The sequence below is a fragment of the Larus michahellis genome, chromosome 6 (genome assembly GCF_964199755.1).
Source record: "Larus michahellis chromosome 6, bLarMic1.1, whole genome shotgun sequence".
NCBI lineage: Eukaryota > Metazoa > Chordata > Aves > Charadriiformes > Laridae > Larus > Larus michahellis.
The window spans coordinates 57498585-57520169 of NC_133901.1; the positions used below are offsets into that span (position 1 = coordinate 57498585).

The 21585-nt window shown below is 48.4% G+C and overlaps 1 protein-coding gene across 1 annotated transcript in view; it reads left to right on the forward strand.

The window, feature by feature from the left end:
• Positions 1 to 21585, forward strand: part of HPSE2 (heparanase 2 (inactive)) — a 112880-nt gene that overhangs the window by 14468 nt on the left and 76827 nt on the right. The gene's annotated exons all lie outside the window — the stretch shown is intronic.

Sequence of the window (21585 nt, forward strand, 5' to 3'; positions counted from 1 at the left end):
TGCTCTGGCTGGGGAGGAGATGGCAAGCCCCATAGTGGCCCTCCCCTCCTGCTGGGCTGGGAGAGGCAAGTGGGTCCTGTGCAACCTCCCCCCCTCTGCTGCTGTCCCTAATTCAATGTCCAGCCCCTGCCTTTAAGCCAGCACAGGTCTGCGTCTTCGCCAGGGACAGCATTGCAGTGAGCTCTGGCTCCTGGGGACATTGGCTGGACCTTTTGGGGACACCACAGAGGTGGGAGGGCAATATCAGGTCTGGCAGAGGGCTCAGCCCTGGGGGGCTGTGGGCATCTGGGCCAGGAGCGTGGCTGAATCGCATCATTCCTGAAAGCCCAGCATTTAAATGGGATCCTCAGAGCCGTTTCTCATTCTCTGTAACGTAATCCACTTGGCTGTTTATTCCCAGTACAACTGCTGGAATCAACATTGTCAGCTTTTCCCCTGACAACTTGCTTACTTTCCACTAAACAAACTTCCCTCGAGAAGAGAAGCTGCTCTCCCCTATCCTCCTTCCCTCACTGCTTCAAAAGCTCTCCGGCATTGCTCACATATTTTACAGAACCTGCAGAGCAGAGGTGCTACCTGGTTATCAGCTCAGCTCTTAGCCTTTCCAAGTGTGTTTACAGGATAGTTCAGAAGGTTTTAGCTCTAACTCTCCAGGGGGGAGAGAGCAATTTCACTGGAATATTACCCAAAGAACTATTTTAATGTCCTTTAACTCCTTTTGAATGTGAGCAGAGCAACTTCATAATTGTTATGAAGTTTAATCTTTTATTTCATAGGCATAGTCTGAGAACATGGACTCTAGACAGCTAAGCATAATATTTAACTGGAACTCTACTAACTTGTGTAAATATTTCCCTTCTCCGTGATGGATCTGGTGTTTGGGGTGGGCAGAGGGGGTTGTACATCTGTTGCAGAAGGGCATTCCTTACCTTCAAAACTCAATCAGCCAGAGTTTGCTTGAGGATTTCTTTTTGTTCTGCACAATGTTTTTGTACCGTGCTGTAGGGAGTCCCCAGATCAGCAGCAAGGTACGTGGGGCGAGGTGCGGGAGCAAGGATGCAGACCTGGGGAGAGATAGCAAAGGACGGAGTTTGCAGGGATGGAGTATCCAGGGGAGCCCTGAGACCAGGGTTTCCTCCCTGGAGCTCCGTATCCAGGAGTCACTTGGCCTCGTGCAGTGCGTGTGCTGTGGATGACTCCCAGTGCTCAGTGTCCAGCCTAGACTGCAGGAATATTCAACCCCACACCTCTGAGGGGGGGTCCTACTACCGCTAGTTCCTGGAACACTTTAATTATATCAAAGAAACGTAAATGGAGTATCTTGCCCAAAGTCATGCGAGAATAAAGATGCTTTACGATGTGATAGCTGCTTGAGGAGGGCTTGGGAGTAGGAATACCGCTGTGAGGCATCTTTATTCCCCGGCTACTATTGCTACCACTGTAGTGATTTGGATAAAAGGTCCCCTTCTCTTCCTCCTCCTCCCAGATAACATAGTTATATGAGCTCAAAAGACTATAGATCAGGCCTCCCATGCTGCCTGCAAGTGTGGGCAAGTGATATTGCCATCAAACTTCGATGCAGTATCCTCATGGCTTTAAGAATGAAAGCTCTTAGAGTGCAGGGAGTGTGATTCTGCAGTCCCTGTGGCATCGATGTAAATCGGGGGCTTTTTCAAATCTATTCACCAGTTGCACATGGTTCCCAGTTTGCTCCTCATCTCAGCGATCTGGCAGGGTTGTGGTTTTGCGCTGGGGTTTAAGCTGCTCCCAGCAGCAGGTACCGCCGAGGTAAGAGGGTGTCTTAAAATGAAATGTGTTGTGGTTTTTTTTTTTTGGTTGGTTTTTTTTTTGTGCTAAGACACAACTGAGACTGAGTGAAACCAGGCAGTCTTTCTGGCTCTCGTTCCTCCAGGAACACATGTTAGTCTCTGGTTTAGGCCACTTTGGTTTCTTTAGACAAGTATGAGCTTTCCTCGGCTCCTGGCTCCCGGCTTTCTCTTGCATCTTGCATTTGCGTTCCGTGCGTGATCTCTCTAGGCTTACCGAGCCTGCCTCTCTCAGATGAGTGATAGTCTTCGATCTGTGACAGTACTATTTAAATGCTGTAAAACATTTTGAGGCTTATTAATCTTTGCTGCTTCCCCCTTGGTGCTCAGAGATAGGTATCTCGTTTCACAGATCAGCATCTCGGATGCTCGCGGGCGAGCCCATGGTAGAGCAGGGGGAGAGCGCACAGCATTGCCCGCACAGCATCGCCTGCTCTCCTCCGGGAACCGGCTCGCTCAGCTCAGCCCACGCTGGGATAGAGGAGGAGGAGGAGGAATATTTCCCTAGAAACACTTCTCTGCTTCTTCCCGGTCCAGTTAGGTGGAGAAAGCGGTGATTCTTTTATTGCTTGTATCAGCAGGAGTAGAAGCTGCAATGGTCACAGCAGGCCCCCCTCCTTTGCAGCCCTCAGGAGAAATGTCCAGGTGACAGTAAGGTGACTTTGGAGCCCTGGAGCTGAGGGGTGCGCAGCATTGGGCTGGCGGCGGGTGAGGAGCTGCCCAGGGCAGTGGAGACCCAACATGCGTGTAGGTTGTGGGGAGTGAGATTGTGGAGAGTGGGGCAGCAGCAGGCAGAGCTTTGCCAGATTAAATCTGAAACCTTCCCTCTGCGGTGCCAGTTCGGGCTGGGCTCAGGTACCGCATTTGTACTTCGAGAGATTGGATATCCACAGGTTTCTGCACTGTTATTAGTAAAGCCCATTAAGCCTGATCGAAGAGGGAATTGCTCAGGTCAATAGACACATGTGAAAAACTGTCCTCTCCTGTATTAACGTGAAGTGTTAAGTGTAACTGAACTTCCCAAGATACAAGGACAAACCATAAATTTGCTTTCCCATTCTGAGGAAACAAAATAGTCCCCCCACTCCTCATTCTGAAGAGTGGAAAAATGTCGCTTCTTTCTGCTCTACCTTCTGCTTGAAGCTACGATGCAGATTGCTTCTCTGCATCAGGAGACTGGTGATGACAGCTCCCCAGCCTGTCCCACCACACCACATCTGCACTGAAAAGCCGGTGAGGGGGCTGCAGGGTGTGTGCTGGGAGCCCCCCACCCTGTCACATCTTCTAAAAGCAAAATGTGACACAGCTTCTAAAAGCAGTGGTTAAGGGAGGAGACCCTCCCCGCAGGGTACATGATGCTCCCAGTTGTTCCTCTGAGGTGCCACCCTGCTGAGGGTGTTAGCAGAAAGTTTCTTCCAGCTGCACTCAGAGAGACCTGGGGAATTAAAATCAGGTGGGAGCTGCTAGGAAGAGAGTTAAGTGAAGTGCATTTCACTGCCTGTGTCCAACATTACAATCAGGTGTTTTACATTGTCATCCCATTACCCTTGTTAAGGTAATTTAATAACTTAAACTCTGCCATAACAGCAGTTGTAAGCTCTTTGTGAGGCTGTCCTTGCAAAAGGCTGCTTCTGGAGGTGCTAGCAACCAGGCAGAGACCCTCTTCATCCTGGGTAAGTGGTATTGGTGCCTCAGGTGGAGGTGGTGGAGGTGGTGGTGGAGGCCACGTGCTAGCTTTTCCTAAGTAGAGATGCAGAATGGTGGCACGAGTGGGGAACAAAGCAGGTTGTGCAGGAGCAGAAACGTGTGTGTGGCTACTGCAGAGCAACCATACGTGGGGTGGCATGGAGCAAGGATAAGGGCAGAATGTCTGGGTGAAGAGCTTGTAAGAGAGAAGCTACCCTACAGAAATTTGTTTTTCTCCTTTCCCTAGAAGATGGCCGGAGCCGCAGTCGTGCTCGTTCCTTGGCAGGGAATCACACGGCTCTCAGGTCGAGCACCTGTGACATTTGTGTTTCCTGCACTTGTGAACCTCCCCTGGTGGTTCTGTGATTCCTGCTGAATGCTGTGGGGTTTGTGAGATGGTGGTCCTGCCGCAGGACATGTCCGCAGGGCCTGGGACCCGTCTCATGGGGAGCTGGCTCTGGAGGGGGCCGTGGCTCAGAGGCTGCCCTTGTGTGGGGGTCCCTGCAGGGAGCAGGGATGGGGCTGGCCGTGCTTTTGGTGCCTGTGCTGCCGGGCAGAAAGGCTGCTCTGCTTGTTTTTGCCGGAGTCTTCCCCAGATAGATGTTTTTATGTCCCGTTATAGCTCACTCCGTGGGGCTGAAGGGGGGACCACCTTGTGAGGTGGGACCTGGGAGGGTTGTTGCAGAGGTAAGTGCAGCTTCCTTGCCGTTTTGGCACCTCATTTGGGAATGCCCTGTGGTCTGCACAGCAGTGATACCTATCCTAGCTGTTTTACTGGGTGCTGCATTGGGGTGGTCTGCACTGCGCTTGCTCCCCAGCTTTTCTTCAAGGAAAGTGCTCTCCGGGGCTTTGCAACAGGCCTGTGAGTGGCTTTTTGGGTCAGGCTGTCTGCCCTTCTGTCCATCACAGCCTGTTACGTTATACACGTTATTCACATAGTACAAAATAGATCTGAAAAGGACCTCAAGAGGGCATCTTCTAGCCTTTTCCGTGACAAATCAGCTGTACCTGGACTCAGCTTGGGGAAAGGTGCATAAGGAGAGGCAATATCTTCTGTATGACCAGCTGATACATTTGGAAAAACAGACAAACTGCGGGGGGCTTGAACCCTTTGTCGGGGCTGAAGAAGAAAAAGCAGCATTCAAAGCTAAATACACAGTGAAAATAGTTTGCCTGAGTTTGTCTCCTTGGTTAGCACAACTGGGGTACTGTTGGAGAAGTCGGGTTAAGCAAGGGGATGACAATAATGTCATCAGTTCCTATGGGAAAGAGAGAGGGAGAGAGAATTGCTGTGAAGCACTGGGGGGGTTCCTGGGAGGAAGGGACCGGAAAAAAGATTGTAATATGCTGTTAAAACAATAACTGTACCGAGACCATAGTTAATGACCAAGCAGGGTTGCCAGGTCCATTTTGAGGATGGATTGCAGGTGTCTTCTGAGACCTTGGGATCAGAAATGAGGGGATGGTGCTGGGAAAAATAAACCGTGAAAAACAATCTCTTGTAACTGAGTGTTTTTGTGCCATTATCAGTCGTTCATATGAGCTCATTCTGAAGCAAAGTGGCTGTTTGTTTTTACTACGCAGCTTTCCGAGGGTGTTTGGTGCGTCGCTGAAATATATTGCGTTCCTGGGCATGTCTGTGTAAAGCCAGCAGGTTGCTGGGGCTCAGCAGCTGGGCTCTGGCTTTGCCCGGGTTGTGGGGACATCGCTGTTAACCGATTCAAATGATGTGGCTTTATCCTTGGTCTTAAACCTCCTGCGATGGGAGAGAGATGTACCCTCCCTCAGCAATTGGCTCCAGGGCGTAATTATCTTATAGCATTATGGAGTTGGTGTTCTTAAAATCTCTTGCTTCAGTTTAAGCCCGTTACGACATGTCCTCTCCCCGTGGACGTGGAGAGCAGCTTACAGCACTCCTTTCCTCTTTGCAGAAATCTTTTACATATTTGAGGCTTGTTATCATGTTTCCCCGAAGACTTTTGTTCTCTGCGCTGAACAACTGCCTTTCTTTTGCTTTCCTCATGGCCGTGTTATTTTCAAGTTGAATGACACATGCATGGCTGATTCTGCCTCTTGAGGTCCCTTTCAGCCCTCTTTAAAATTTTTTTGTGGTTCTGTGTTTTGTTGGAGTCCCTTGGGCTCTCTCCGCTTGGTCTGGGCTGATTTCTGAAGTGTGTTGCTTTAAAATGAGCCCAGCATTGCGGCCGAGGCCTTTCTTGACTGAGAAGAGCAGCGCGGTTATTTCACGTATCTCGTGCCTGCTGCTCCTGTCTGTATACCCCTGAATAATCGTAGATTATTTTTTGTTTGGTACAGTGTTGCTTGCTCATGCCTGCACTTTTGTGTACCATTTCCCAAACAGCTGTGTGTTCCCTTTATGGAATTTCATCTAGACTCTACTTTCCTAATTTGCTAATTTAAGATGTTGTATGAAAGTGGAGGTAAAGCCTTGCAAAAGTAAAGATATTGAACATCTGTTGCCTCTGTCTCGCATACAAGACCCTTTTGCTCTGTCAAAGAGAAGGCAGGTTGGCTTCACACAACAGGGCTATTGCTTCCAGCCCTTCCTTGCAGATGGATTGCTTGATAATTTTTTTTTTTTTTTCAAAAATTTTCCAGGAATTGAAGTTATGTTGACTGGCCTGCAATTTCCTTGAGTTTTCAACCTGTTGAATATAACCACTATATTTGCCCTTTTCCAGTCTTTTGAAACCTCCTTTGTCTTCCAGAAATTCCCACAGGTAGTTGCTGACAGACCCCAGCCTGTTTGACGACATCGAACTTCAGTAATCTTAATTCCGCTTATGTGCGACTACACCTTACGCTTCTACTCTGCCGCTTTTAATTGCGTTAACTTTGTGGTTTTAGCTATCCTTTTTCATGAAGTCTGACCCAACAAAAGCATGAAACATTTCAGCTTTGTCTCCACAACTCTGCGAGCTGTTGGCTATTGTGAAATTGTGTCCCAATTTATACCTCTTTGCTTCCTGAGACAGCTGCGAGCCAAACCCTTGGGATCCCCCGCCTCCTCTTAACCTAATTAGTAGTTTTACAACTCGTTGCGTGCTGACAGCGTGTGTGTGTGTGTGAGAGAGGTCACGAAGGTGAATCTTTTTTTCAGGTGATACTCTCTAGTCTGTTACGCAACGCTTTGGCTTTCTCATTATCTGATTTGGTTATTGCTTTTGGAACTGTGGGGAACGTGGCTTCTAATGATGTGTTGGGTATTTATTAAATTCAATTTGTTGTCCAATTTAACTAGCCTCAGAAGAGAAGATATTTTACAAATTGTCTATCTTAAAATTAGCAATTATACGTACATTATAATATGTAATGTCATTACTAGAACCAGCCGGTTCTGGGTGCCGTGTAGAGAATAAAGGAAACACATAAACCTAACAGAAAACAGATTTCGGGGGGAGCGGGGGGGAGGGCTGACACGCACTAACAGCTTTGGAAGAGCCTGTGGCGTGTTCAGTGGCATAAACCAATCTATTAACCTTTTCTCCCTGCTCAGGAGGTGATGAACTCTTTGGTCTGTCTCTTCTCACTGATGTAGTTATCAAATGTCTCCTCGTTACTGCCGGCGTTCCCCGCTGCGAGCCGTTCCTGCTGAACACTTGGCTCTTTCGCTCTGTCCCTCTCTCCTGGTGCCGTTGCTTTGTGCTCGTCCCCATCGGCCTGATGGAGTTTCCATTTCTCCTTCCTCTGCTGCAAGCCAGGGAGGAGCCTCTCATTTACCCTTATTGTACCCCCGCACTAAGATAACTTGCGTTTGTTCTCTTATCTTGCTGCGTGTTTACAAAACACCATCTTTCCCGAGCTCTCTTTTCATTCTGTATGAAATCTCACTCGCCAGCCCTCTGAGTTTACTGAAAGCCTCCGTCCTTACACGGCACCGCTTTCACCCTGCCGCTGTTTCCCCTTCTATTCCTAATGAGCACAAACACTCGTTTCTGGCTTCCTTGCCCATGGTGCTTTCCACATTTGTGTCTTGGGTTTTTTTCCCCATTTTTTTTCTCTGCTGATGGGAGTCAAACCTCGAGGAGCCTCCTTCCTAGTTTTGTTCCTGTCTCTTCTTTCACAATTTCTTTTTTTTTTTTTTTTTTCCCTCGGCACATTCCAGGAACTTGATGCAAGGCTGTGTCTGATCTCTTCCTTTCCTGGCAAATGTGTGGGCAGTTAAAGGTCCCTAATTACCAGCGAGTTCTGTGTTTCAGATGCTCCCAATAAGCCTGTGCTTCTGATCTCCCTGATTTTTTTTTTGTAGCCTAAAGCAGACCCCCAGTGTGCCACTGTCTGGGCTCCTTCCACTCTTACGTTACACAGAGATTTTTATACCTGCCCTTTATACTACTGAATTCCACCCCCTGCTTTTATGCCGGGCCCCGAGATCAGCCAGACCTTCTCGTGTGATGTTTCTCATCCTCTGCTGTGCTGATGGTGATTTCCCTCTTTGTCGGTATCGTGCTTAACTTTGACTTCCAACCCCTGGAGCTTACTCTGCCTCTCACCATCGGGTTGGAACCCCCTCTGCCCCCACGCTAATGTCATGCCTGAGAGCATCAGCCCAATCTCATGGATTTTCCTCTTTCATAAAATGAATAGATTTGGCTCCTTAAGTTTCGCTCCACCAAAGTCCCCTCATAGCTCCTGCTTTGTCCCGTGGCTGTGCAGGACAGACTTTTCCATCCTGGAGGTACGAGCTCTGTATTGTTTTCCCCTATGTGTATTATCTCGCGCTTGGCCGGATTAAAGCACGCTTGGTTGGATGGTGGCCATTTAGCCATACAAATTGGATCATGGGGTAAACGGGGGCTGTTTTGTTCGTTATTTACTAACCTACGTTTGTGCTATCTGCAAGCTGCCTCTACAGACCTTATATTTATTTTTATCTAACTGATTGATGAAAAACACCGCGTGCTGTGGGGATGGGAAGCAGGCGATGGATACGTTTTTGTCTCATCAGCCACTTCTATCCATCTAGTTATGCCAAATTATTCCTATTAACGCAAGTTCTTAAATCAAGCTGTAACATCAGTTAGACAGGATGATTCTGTACAGCATATGTTGGCTGGTAATTAGTTGAGACATGAATATAATGAATGATCGGTAGATTCTCATGTTGGCTTTTAATTACTTTGTCTAGTTCTGCTGTCAGGCTGACTGGCAGTCGCTCCCTAGGTCAGCCTAAGCACCGGCACAGGATTAGGGCTCTCCTACCCTTCTAGAGTTACTTGGCATTCCAAGATTTATTAAAAATTAGCATCAACAGGTCAGAGAGCTCCTTAGCACGCTCAGAGGTGCAAATTGTCCAGGATGGGCGATTTAACAGTGTTTATCTAAAGCAGATGTTATCTAATACATCTCTTGGTCATTAGTAAACTGTGAAGTACATCATCGTCTTATGATGAGTTCATCATGGTATCTTTTTCCCATATACAGAATGCGTATATTTATATTTTCGTAATTACATTGGTAATTCTACCGTGTGCACAACATAATGCATCGATGTCTCTGCTCACATTTCCCTTCTTTCCTCCGTATTTAAATTCCCACTAACTTGGCAAGGCATGAATTTTTCCATTGTGTTTTTTAAACACTTTATTAATTTTCTACACTTTGTGATTCGCAATAGGTTGCTGTTTCTTTAGCTTTACAATCGTGATTTATATTGTTTTCTGTCACTGTTGTCTATACCACTGCATAAGGATGGGTTTCCAACCAAAATCCCCTTCCATCATGGTGGTGGAATATGCTGATTTTGGCCATCTAAACCACCTAAAAACAAACTAAAAAAAAAAAAAAAATTTAAAATGTTCTTTTGAATTTTGTCCAGTATTTCTTTCCCAATATTTGAATTAGGTAATTTTTCTTAGCCTGGAGAAGTCGTAGCACCTTTGCGTGTGTGTTTCTGACTGGGATCACAGCCCCAATAGCTTTTCTCAAATGCAGGCTCTGAGAAGGCGGCTGCCGATGCAGACAGAGAAGGGACTTGTGTGTCTGGGGAGTTCTCTGCATTTTTTTTTAAATTTCCTAGCAAATGGTGACATAGCAACAAATTTTGCCGCAGTCGGAGGAGTATTGCCACCTTCAGCGCTCCAGCCACCATCCCTGTGTATTTTCTCCCTGTGAAAAATAGCAGGAATGGTTATTTACGTGCTGCTGGGAAGCTTGCAGCCGGGAATCGGGGATGCGCGTCTGCAGCGTGCAGGATACATCTCGGACAGACCCGCGCTTTGTGGCTGGGCTAGTTCATGGACAAAAGAGAGGGGAGAGGTGTGGATGGTGAGCCTGGCTTGGCAGGGAGGGACGGGGATAATCTCTGCGGCCGGAGCCTGGCTCCTGCCTGCGCCGCGCTGCTCGGTGGGGGCACTGCCTGCTGGTGGGAACGCCGTTTGGTTCCCAAGGCTTCTTCTCCGGTTGCTCGCTCTAACCCCTTTTCCATCTGTCCATTCATTTATTATTTACTGCTTTCTGTTGCTTTTCTCTTCGTTAGCTGGTTCCCGATGCATCTGGCTCAGGAAGGGGGTGTCTTATGGGGCACCCGAGGGCAGCGGCAAAACACCGCTGTCCTGCTGCTCTGCCAGCCCTCTTCGTCGTGAGGACAGGAGCGTGTGGCACGCACCATGAATGACATTCCTTAACATTTTCCCAACATGAGAAAAGGGTCAGAATCCTGGAAATAAGAGGTTCACGGTCCCCCCCACCTCCGTGCGGTCTACGCTCTGCTTTTCTAGAGGCTTGTACTGGGGATGGATACGCTGAGGTGGGAGAGTAACATGAGAGCCTGTGGAAACGCATGCCTTGTGCAGCTAAAAGTGGTGTGGGGAAGAGCGAGGTTACAAGGTGTTCAAAAGAAAATTTTGGATCTCTTTTTACTTCATTAAGTTTTATATTAGGTTGCTGTGCCAAGAGACACAATCGTTGACTTTCTGAAAGAAATTTAAAACTTCATGAATTTAAATAGTCTTTTTTTTTTTTCTTTCCCTGTTGAAAAGGTGGCAAAAGCACAAAAGCAAAGGTTTTGTATGAGAAACTCAAACCGGTTCAAATATAATTCTATTAACTAATTAGGGGAACCCTGGAAATGGGGCTGAGACTCACAAGCCTTTTTTCTTCTCTTTGCTGGGGCACTCCAAGAACCGGATCACCTGGGGAAAGCATGTTTAAGAAATACCAGATGGTCTCTGCGATGCTCCAGCTGTGGACAATCACTCCCAGCCAGGCAATCTGCCTTGCTGTCGAAGCCCTCTAAAACTGTGCTGCCCATTTGTCATGCTTCTCCAATTGCAGCGCTCTGGATAGCTTCTTTTCTCCTTGTCTGGCTCTTCCTTTCCAGTTTTTATCACCCACCCCCTCCATGAGCTAATGTAGTAACATCCCTTCATTGGCTATAAATCCATTGAAGAGCCATATATAAAATATTACTTTGTTAGGGAAGATTGGGAAACATCTGTTTTTTACCCGTAAGAGTCAGTCTCTACTTGTCTCGTATGACGATGTGACTATTTATATATTTGTAAAGTAAAAAGAAGGAGAGAAAGATGGGAATCCTAGAAACAACTTGTGTGGAGCCTCTAAATGGAGGAAACCGATTCAGCTCTGGGATTTGTTTGGAGGCTAAAGCTTGCGGGGGGCACAGGCCAAGAAAAATTGCTTAGATGTCTGACTAATAGTTGTACCAACTGCAGAAGGTCCTTCTAGAAACCTTTTCATCTTGTGTAACTGTTCCTGGGTGCTCCCCGGCACATGGTTACCCAGGAAAGCTGTAGGTCTAAACCATTATGTATTATCTACTACACAGAACCAGGAAACTGGGAAGAGTGACGGTCCTTAGATCGGTAGGAGACTGTAACCATAGGGATGTACACGCATAGCAGCAAAAACACGTGCCTGCGGAGGCTTTGCCTTTAGGTGGGTATGCCAGGGCATGGTGCCTGAGCCTGCTGGCACGAACTGCCTCTCACCCAACCTGCCTTGCAGAGCTGCCTGCTTTTGCTGACCCACGTGGCACTTACCCTATGTCCCCATCCCCTTGTGGGACAAGGATGTTGGTGTCTGTGAGCGTGCGCGTGGGGAGGGCTGGCTCTGGGTACCCCAAAGCAGCGGTGGGGCTCGAGGGGTGTATCATGCATGATGTGAGACCTTGGGGGGGGGGGGGAGGGGGGATATGTGGCCTCTGGGGTTGGTGTGGGAAGGCTGTCCCAAAGAGCTGGCCAGGCTTGGGATGCTTTGTTGGTGCTGCTGGTGTTGAGCCATGGGGTGAGATGCTCTCTCAGCCGTGCTGAGGTTCAAGGAATGAGCCTGTCTGCGTGAGGAGGGCGCTTGGGAGCAAACAAGGGAGGATGCTGCGTGGGGTGAGCACCTCTAGGAGGCTGCCTGTGGCTCTGGGTACCACAGCTGCTCTGCTGGTCTCTGAGCCCCTCAGCAGGTGAACGTGGAAGAAGGAAAAGGAAATTTCAGTTCTGGCATGCAGGTGGTGGCAGGGTTTGCCAGGTGACCTGTGCCACAGCTGTTCTCAGTGCCCTGTGAGGATGGCATGTAGGAACAAAGTGCCAGGGCTGCTACTGATGGATGCCGTCCTCCTTTCCTGGCCAGGTTCAGTGCCCTCTGCACAAACATGAGAATCCTGCTCTCAGTTCCCCTCTCCTCAGGGTTATGGGTTGCTGTGTTGGTTTGGATCCAGCTCGCCCATCTGAGGTGGGGAATGCCCTGGAGGGGACGTCTTCCCTCCCTCTGCCAGCCAGCCTTGTGCATCCCCCGTAGCCTCCACGATGGATGGCTGCCTGCTCTTCTCAGCCTGGCCAAAACCAAGCTCCGTGCGCGTCTCCCCTGCTGAGCCCTTTCTGCAGGGCTGTGGTTGACAGCTGCATCTTCCCCGCAGCCTCGTAACGCGCTGCTCCCTCTCCCCTTCTCCCACGCACGAGCTGCTGCGCTGCCGTCCCCTCCTGCCGCGCGGGAGCTCAGCGTGTTCTGATGGTTATCTGCCCTCGCGGCCCTTCTGCTTGGCTTTTGCAGCTTTTGCTCTCCTGAGCTCCCCCTCATTCCCCCTCCCATGGTGCTACGGCAGCCTCTCTTGCTGATCTGACCGTGAGCCCTCTTTTCCTCCCTCCACCTGGTCCACTGCCCAGCCGGTGTCAGGCTATGTTTCAGCCCCCTCAGGCACACAGGTAAAAACTCCCCAAACCCCACGCGACACCCACCTCCACCTGGTGCAGCTCCCCTGCAATGCTGGTGCCAAGTGAAAGGTTATTTTTAAATGGCAAGACATTAAAATGGACATCGCTGCTTTAACACCTGCTGTGTCTTTGTCCTCTCTGTGCCAAAACCTTCCGTTATCCTGCAGGGGACTGGTGTAAAATCTGCTGCTTGGCTTCGGCAATCTCCCGCGGCAGCAAGCCCTGTGTGGCTCTGAGCTTGGGAGTGGCATCTGATAGCGTCACAGGTGAACACGCACCCGCGCGTTTTGATGCCGAATATAAATTTGGACTTAACAGGGTAGGCTAAATTTGTGAGGTGGAAGCAGATAACGAAAAAGGAGTTGGAGATGTTGCAAACAAGCTGGGTGGGCACGAGCCGTGCCAGCAGAGCAGCAGCTGGGAGGCACAACCAGAGCCCTCTAAGCTAACGGGAAGCTCTGCTGTCGGAAATGGTATTGGTGAGGCGGTGTTGGGCACCATGTCCCGTTCTTTCGTCCGTTTTAAGCGGAAAGGATGCTGTATAATTGGAAAAGATTCAGAAAAGAGCAATAAGTGTGACCAAATCCTGGAAATATGGAGCTATAGGCAAGTCTTTAGTAAGATTCATCTACTTAGGGAAAATTAAAAAATAGCTTGATCGTCATGTACAAGTACCAGCAAGGGGAAGAAAAAGTTCAGAGCAAATAGCTTGAAATGTTAGTGAAGAAAGGCACAAGGAGAAGTTATGATTTAAAGCCTAATGCAGGACAACCTTGGGCTAATAATGTGCAGATTTATAATGCTGAGAATAAAAGTTGGAATGTTTCTACCTAGGTATGAGGTGGATTAACAGCCACTGTCAGCCTGAAAGCCAGACTCCTGCTGAAACTGTTTCAGACAGAAGTTATGGATTTTGTGTAGTAATTACTAGGTTAGATCCTCTAATCCCTATCAAGCAGGAAGCAAAACTATGTTATATTAATGGTCCTTTCCATCCTTATAATCCGAATAAATGTGTAACGTGAGCATCGTGCCTCCTAGAGAATAGGTGATGGCAGGAATTGGTTGCTTCCTGAAACCAAACTGAATTTGTTAGCCCTTGCTAGTAACTTGGCCAAATGGACCTTTTGCTCTGCTGGGAATAAGCTACAGGCTCCATTTCGGTCCTGATAAAGAGAGGAGCTGAACTTAGCCCCTGCCCGGGCCGGAACCTGCCTGGCCCCGGTGTGACGTGCATTGGCACTAGAAGAAAGATCAAGTTTAGGTCAGGGGCTTTTTGTCCAGAGATGGCTGAATTTAGGCAAGCTTGGCTGCTTCTCCTGGCCATAACCACTCCCAGGGAGGAGCTGATGCTCTGAGTGGGGCAGCCTTTTATCCCTGCCACCAAATCCTTCCCCAGAATGAGACCCAGAGACCAACCAGCTGAAATGCAAGACCTTCCCCAGGAGGGCCCTATGTTTGATACGGTAGTCCTTATTTTCCTGCTTTATTTTAAAGCTTGTTCCCCCACCTCTCCCCCGTCACAAAAGAAAAAAAAAAAAAAGATTTAGCAGATATTTCATTGAATAAATGTAGTAGAGCTACTTCTGAACTTTGGTGTCCAAAAGTTCATTTATGATCTTGCTGTATATAAATTCCCCGATCTAGGGTTTTGACACAGAAATAGTCTTCATTTGATAGAATGTTACAAATTCAAGTTTCAGAAATTATCCTCTTGAGCCATCTCCGTGGTGTTTGGCACCACGACAAGTCATTAGTCAATCCTGAAATAGTCATCAAGCAGAGAAACAGCTTATTTTATATACTGTTTCTTACAGAGTTAAATATTTCCACATAGTCAGGCTCTGATTGGAGTCTTGGATCCTTTCCAAATGTTCAACCTGTAAAGATATTTGAGAACCCCAGGACTTTGGCTCTTTCCAAAAAATGATAGATTTCACTTGAATTTTCACAAATGGAAAACCGCAACTCCCCATAGCTGCAAAGAAGCAGCTGTCATACCAGGTACGGAGTATGAGAAAACACTTTCTAAAAGCTTCAGGGACTTCCCATTATCTGGAAGTTTTTAGTGCTCTTAAAAATTTGTGAAGAAAACAGCGTGGTTTTTTTTTCCGGCACAGTGTTGCCTCAGATAATCGGCTGCACCTGTTTGGAAGTGGCGCTTCACGTTGTTCCCTTAGACAGACCCTTGCACGTGTTTCTGTTAATTTTTCCTAGAAACTCAAGTGTCAACAAATTGGAGCCCCTGCCTCGCAATTCTGTGCGAAATCCCAAATTGGTGTGTTTCTGAGCGTTTTGCTGTGGAAAGGCTGTGGCCTGAGCGACTGAATTGGCTTTTGGGGGTTTGAAGCAGAAATCCTGGGATGTGGGGATTACGGGCAAAAAGCTATCGAAGAAATCGGTAGCTCCAAATCTAGAGTTCTGATTGTTGTTGTTGTTGCTGCTCTTCTTAAAAAAAAAAAGAAGAGGCAATTTGCCAATTCCGAAATTGGGATGCGTTTTGGTAATGGGCTTCTTCCAGACAAGGTTAATTTTTGGTGCAATTTGGTGCAGACGTGCCTGGTGAGAATTTGGGAAATGAGGAGTTAAGTCAGTCGTGATGATGTAAATCATTGTTCTGCATTTAAAATAATAGCGCTTGGATAATTCTGATGTTGGGGCTTCTGCTTTTATTGGCTGAGAGGTTGCCAAAACATGTGTGTGTTGTTCTGAATTGGTAAATGATTCCTATTTATAGGACAGGTGTCTTATGATGTCCCGAGGTCAGTCTGTTCTGTAATCCCAGATCCTGTTTCTGATCTACGTTTAATAATGTGTGACAGAAGAAGATAGGAACCTTGCAGACCAAATCAGGCTAGGAATGTTTTGAATTTAGCTCTGCCCGGCTCTGTTCGCTTGTTATGCAGGGTAGCTTTTCATAAGGGACTCACCCTTCTAAAATTCATTTTTGAACTTATCTTTTCTTTCTGAAACACGTTGTCTTTTGGCTTGTTTACGTGCAGCCTGAAGGCTGCTGAGTGTGCCAGCCTCCTTCCTTTGCGCTGACTCAAGAGGAAAAATGCTTTCTTACACATATTATTTTTTTACATATATTAATTCTCTAATGCAGGAGCCACAGCGGGGCAGGGCTACAGGGAGGGCTGTGGTGGCAGGAGCAGAGTTGATGTGTCTGTGATGGCAGCTATGGAAATAAGCCCTTGTGCTTCCACGAATGTCTAAGTTGAACGGTGCTTTACAGCTATTGGTTTGGGCGATGCAGTATCATCGAGCAGAGGATCGCATTAATTGCAATTAGTTATGCATCTGAGTCAATGACTCTTTCCTGTAATTTTGCAAGCTGGTGGTGGAAATGAAGACAGACCCCATTACCGTGACGCTCGTGCTTCTCCTCTGGTCATACTGCATTTTGAAAATAATTATTAAATAAATAATTAATTAATTAAAAAAGGACCCCTCAAAACTTGAAGTGAATGTGGAGCCAACGGAGGTGTTTGATAAGGGGGAAGCAAAAATACGACCGAGCTCCTTTTCTAGAGAGGATTGCAGGCTCTGGCGCTGGGGCTTCAAAAGAGACGCAGGCTGTTGAGAGAAATGGAGGTTCACAGGCAGGGGAAGCTCTTGAGATGCCGAATTCAAGGGAAGAGGTGCAGCTGCAATGCCGGGGGCGGAGGGAGGAAGGAGTGGAGCTCCCTGCCGCGTCTGCTGCCCCATCACCCTCTGGTCTGGCCACCGCAGAGCCAGGCCCTGTCGTGGTGTGTCTGGCCATGGCGTGGGGACAGCAGAAGCACCGAGGGGATCCCAGGCGAGCACGCTGCCGCAGGGTGGGTCGGCAGAGCATCTCCAAGGGGCGACAGCGGTTTGCAAGGAGCAGCTTGGCGTCAGCTGAGCACTGAGGGATACCATCGTGCCAGAAAAGGGAACCGGGTCTGGGAGGGGGGCTGGAAGGGGCCATGAGAACTGGATGGGAGGTTTGGCTCTTTGTCAAGCAGTTTCTGAAGCCGGATTAGTCCTCTTCGCCAGCTGGTGTGAGATGTTAGGTTTGTGTTATTTCTGGCAGCCCCACGGGGACTGGGAGTAACTCCATGCCTCTTGTTTCTCTTTGCAAGGACAGGATAGTCCAGAAGTAGCACGAGCTTTACGTTCCTGTCCCCAGGAGATGCAATCCTGGTTTGCCCCCATGTAGAAGGTGTGAGGAGAAGGACCCAGGCTGCCGTGCCTGTCTTTCACCTCCAATGCCACCAGCTTCCTCTGCTGGCCATATCTCCTGGGCTAGGCTGCTCTTCACGTCACCATCTGTCCAGGTTTCTCCAGATGTGTCCTCTTGTCCATCACTGTCCGGACAGATTTGGGGGATTCAAGTGCCTTGCATGCTGCTGTGCCGGTACAGAGACTCTGACGGGACTGCCCCATGCCTGGGGAGCCCAGATATGTCCACAGATGCAGGAATCCTGATGGGCTGCCAAGCATCTGGAAATGTGGGATATGCCCACATGCGTAGGAGCTTTGAGCTGCTGCTTGTCTGGAAATCACTGATACGCTCTTAAATGCAGGGGACTGGATGCTTTGAGGAGTTTTGTATGGGCCAAATGTACACGTGTTACAGAACTGCTTTTAGCGTGCTTGAAGGGAATGCAAGATCTCCAAGAGGAGTTGGTCTGTGTGTGTCTGAGCCTGGCGGGTCCCCAGAGGTTTAGGATTAACTTTGTTGCACGTGCACAGACCACTCCATACAAACGTGCGTACATTGGAAATCTCTGCCCTAGTCCTTCACGTTCCCTTCCTAGATGGGGGTACTTTCCCTCAGGACAAGTAGGAAGGTCCTTTGTGTCGTGGCCTTGCTTTAAGGCAAAACCTTTAATTTGTCCTGTGCCTAAAATTCCTTTTTCTGCCTCTTGCTTCCTTGCTGGGCCCCTCCATTCCCTCTCTGCGCAGGTCCCTGCAGGGATCTGTACGTTCCCATTCCTCTTGCAGCACAGAAGAACAGAGGATGCGGGACACGGTGTCTCTAACAAATGTCTGACATGCTGCTTGCTTACGTTTGGGAGATGGAGGGACTGTAACTTGAGTGTAAGCTCTTGTGCTTGCACGGTGGCTTTTCTGGACCCAGATCTTTGTGACAGGCTGGAGAATGAAGGAGGGATTAATAGCTTTCTTTCCTAGATCCAGGCAAAATGCAAGCAAATTCACCGGATCTTCTCTGTGGCGTTTCTCTCGATTCCCATTTACAGGCCCACGATATTTGGTCCTCGCTCTGGAAGAGGGTGGACCTGCTTTCCCGTAGCTGCTGTCACTGCATGCGATGGGTGGCGGATGCCTCCCACCTTCTGTTGGGTGATGGGCCCCGAGTCTGGCCAGCACAGAAGCCACCTCGTTCCCTGAGCAGCCCCTGTTCTGGGGTGACCGAACTCCCAATATATTCCCTTTTTCTTCTGGAAAACAGATTTGTTCTGGCACTCGGCCTTGTCCACACGCTCCCCCTAGTGAATTCCAGGGTTAAAAAAACCATGTAGGCTTTCTGTAAGAGCTGCCTCGCGTGTCGTTTAATGATTCCACCTCTGAACTGGGACCCTGATGCTTCACTGGCTGCCTTGACAATATCTCATTTGTCTTTTCTTCTTTTATTTAGCTTTTCCTACATTTTTCGCACATTCTGTAGATTCTCCTGCATTCCAAGTGTCTTATATTTTCATGCCTCCTTTTATCTCTCTATTCATCTATCCCAGTATAGACAACAGAAATGCTAAGTCCACATAATCTGTAGAAAGCATGAACTGGGTTGTTAGACGTTTTCCAAACATTACACTTCATGGAAATATTTTCCTGTAAGATGTAGAAACGAAACAGCTGTCTCCCGCTCTCTCCTGGGCTGTTCCTGTGCAGACTCTCCTGCTCTCTGGATTTACAGCACCATCCCTCGGACAAGTGACCAACGGCCAACTTCAAGCAGTTGTATTTATGATGTGCCAAGCAGTGGTGAAGATGATGGTGTTTATACGCTAGTCAGATCTATGTGGTGGGATTAACATACCGCGAGAGACCTGGTGCCGATGTTTCCAGCGTCAGGAACGTTTCACCAGCAGAATTGTCACTTGGGAACTTGGTGCAAGTCATGGCTGATGGTTCACTGCTGACTGCTCGCTTTGTATGAACTTCTGGCAGACTATGGGACAAGCAGGGATGCTCCTCACTCGTGCAGCCTTCTTCCTCTCACTCGCTCCTGTCCTTCTGGCTTTATCCTTGGCCAAACAATAGAAACCCTCCAAGCTCCTGCCAGGAGCTGAGTACTGGGATAAGGAATGAAAGGAATAGGTGCCTCATGTAACCCAGCTCCCTGGAAGACAGTGGGCACCTGGCTTTCGTCCTTGCCTCTCTGCCTTGTTGGGTGGCGTCACCTCTCAGCTGGCCCGAGCATGGGATGGCAGCCTGACACCCTGCTGGGGTACCTGCCATCGTGGCCATGGTTCGGGCACCCCCTCCTAATGTCATTGCTTATTCTGTCTGCGTGTTGTGTAATTTCAGCACATGGCTGAAGACTTATCGATTGTCGGAGGGTAATTATTTCTTGATTCTTATGGGAATTTATGGGAAGCTTAATGCATCGGTGGAGTTGTCCGAACTCGAAAAGTAAATCAGGGAAAACAAAAATGCACAGCAAAGATGTTTGGGCTGAAGCAATCAATCCTTCCCCTTCCACGTGAAGTGAACAACAGGCTTTTTGGACAGAAGTGTGAATGCTGGTGTTAGTGTGAGCTAGCAGAGTGGGCTCCTGAGCAGATGATGGAAGAGGAGAGAAATAGGGAAATTCGTATGTTACCATCTCCAAACTGAGCAACCGGAAAAAGAGTAGGAGAGAGCAGAAATTATTTGAAGATTTCGCTTCCCTTCAGTATTTTACTGGAACTGAGCGAGCAGATATTCGCAGGCTGTATTCCAAGCTGAGGTTATTTTTTTTCAGAGCATGTTCTGGCAAAGGATTTTTGGCTATGGCCCATCATCAACCTGAATGACTGGGTGATACCACGGGGAAGAAATCAGCTAACAGCAAATCATGGATCTAAATTTCAGGCAGTTGTTGACTGTGCATCCGTTATGCTGCCTTTTTATAACTCTCCATGTTGTAATCCAGTGCTTTTGGCTTTGACCTTGATAGGATAAAGCAGAACTGCTCTTACCCTTCAGCGCTGCCCTGTGAGAAGCGTGGCGCCTCTGTGCAGCGGCGGGAAGGGGGCTCTGCTCCGTGGGGGGGTCGCAGAGGTGCCTGGGCAGTCTCTCGGCGTGTGCCACCCAAGCGCGCCGTGGGGATCTCATGCTTTGGGAGCTGCTCTGGCACATGTGCTGATGAGTCACGCGTGCAGCTGGGGAATAACGGAGACTTCAAATGGGAGCACATCTGGATATGCACGGAGCACATCTGGAGCATTAGAGTTGCTGCGTGTTTGCAGCATCCCTGTATTGTGTGTGCCATGAACTGCTTTCTACCCTTTCTGTGCTCTCTGAGGGAACCTTTATCATATTTACCTAAAATAACATTTGGGAAGAACCTTCCCTTCTTTCCCTCCATGGCAAGGCTTCACATGTCCATCAGTGTGGGCAGCAGGGTTGTTGCGCTGGCCGTGGACAGGCTGTGTCAGGACTTGGTGCGAGTGCTTCAAGGTTGAATAACTGGTTGTGTTGCCCGTGTGTTGTCCAACATCCAAGTATCCAGTGGTGTCTCAGAGAAATGTTTGTCAGTGTCTTTTTTTCTGGGTAGCCTGGAGGGCCTTTTGTATCTTTGCCAAGTGCTGGTCTGTTGTATCATTTTTCCAGGCATGATACAACACTTGGCACAGCAACTCCTCAGGCTTTGCCCTTGTAAAGACTCCGGAGTTATTCCCTGGGATGTGACTGTGCCCTGGAAGGGAGATTTGAGTGTTGCCCACTCTATCAATGTCCATGTGGACAATACAAGGGAAAAAATCAGGTTATGTACCGGCACCAAATTCTTCAAAATGTGCTATCCATGTGCACTGTTGAGCACCTTCCATCTCTCCTCTCTGCTTTGGAGTCTTTTGACTTAGGGTGGGAAGAAATGAGGGATGTGGGATACTCCCTTTTCAACTATGTCTGGCTGTATAGGACAACAGCTATTGCCGCTTGTACACCTGGTCACCTATCTGGAGCAATTTTGGGGATTTACGCTGCCCTGTGCGCACAGATGGCACTTCTCAAAGTGCGCTGGGTACATTAACATCCCCAGCCTGGGCAAGAGGGCAGCTCTTGCTCTTTCAGCGCTTGCCGCTGGCAATTGTGTGGTTGCCAAGCCTGTGCTGCCCTGGTATGGGGAGGGGAGCACCCTCCCAAGGCCACGGTGGGCAGAGGCAGGAGGATGCTTGGCTGGGCACCTCGAGGTGTCTGGGGACGAGCAGCAGGCATCTGGCTGAGCTGGTCCTTAAGCTCTAGGTTCCTGTTACTGAAACACAGTGGGTAGCATTTTCATTTGCACGTTGTATCATGCAAAGCAATCATGTCTCTAAGTGGGCACAGTTCAGTTTTGAATAAATAGAGGCAAAGAAAAAGATTCTCTAAGCTTAGAGGTAGAGATAGGAAAACGCAGAAGAGGCATCAGAGCTCTGGAAAGTCTCTGGAAGCAAATGTCCTCTACATTCAGCACAGCTCAGATGTATGAATATCAGGGCTGGTCCTTGCAAGGAGGTGACGCTAAATGAAGACAGATTTTATATTGGGACTCAAATGCGTTACTGGGTTTGAACAAAGCCACCGTCAACTACTAGTTCAGAAGATTTTCAGAACTTCCCTGGTCTTACACTAACTAACTTTGTAAATAAGGGGGGGGGGGGGAAATGCAAGTGTATTACTAACTTAAAACAAATATTTCACCGTTAACCTTTCAG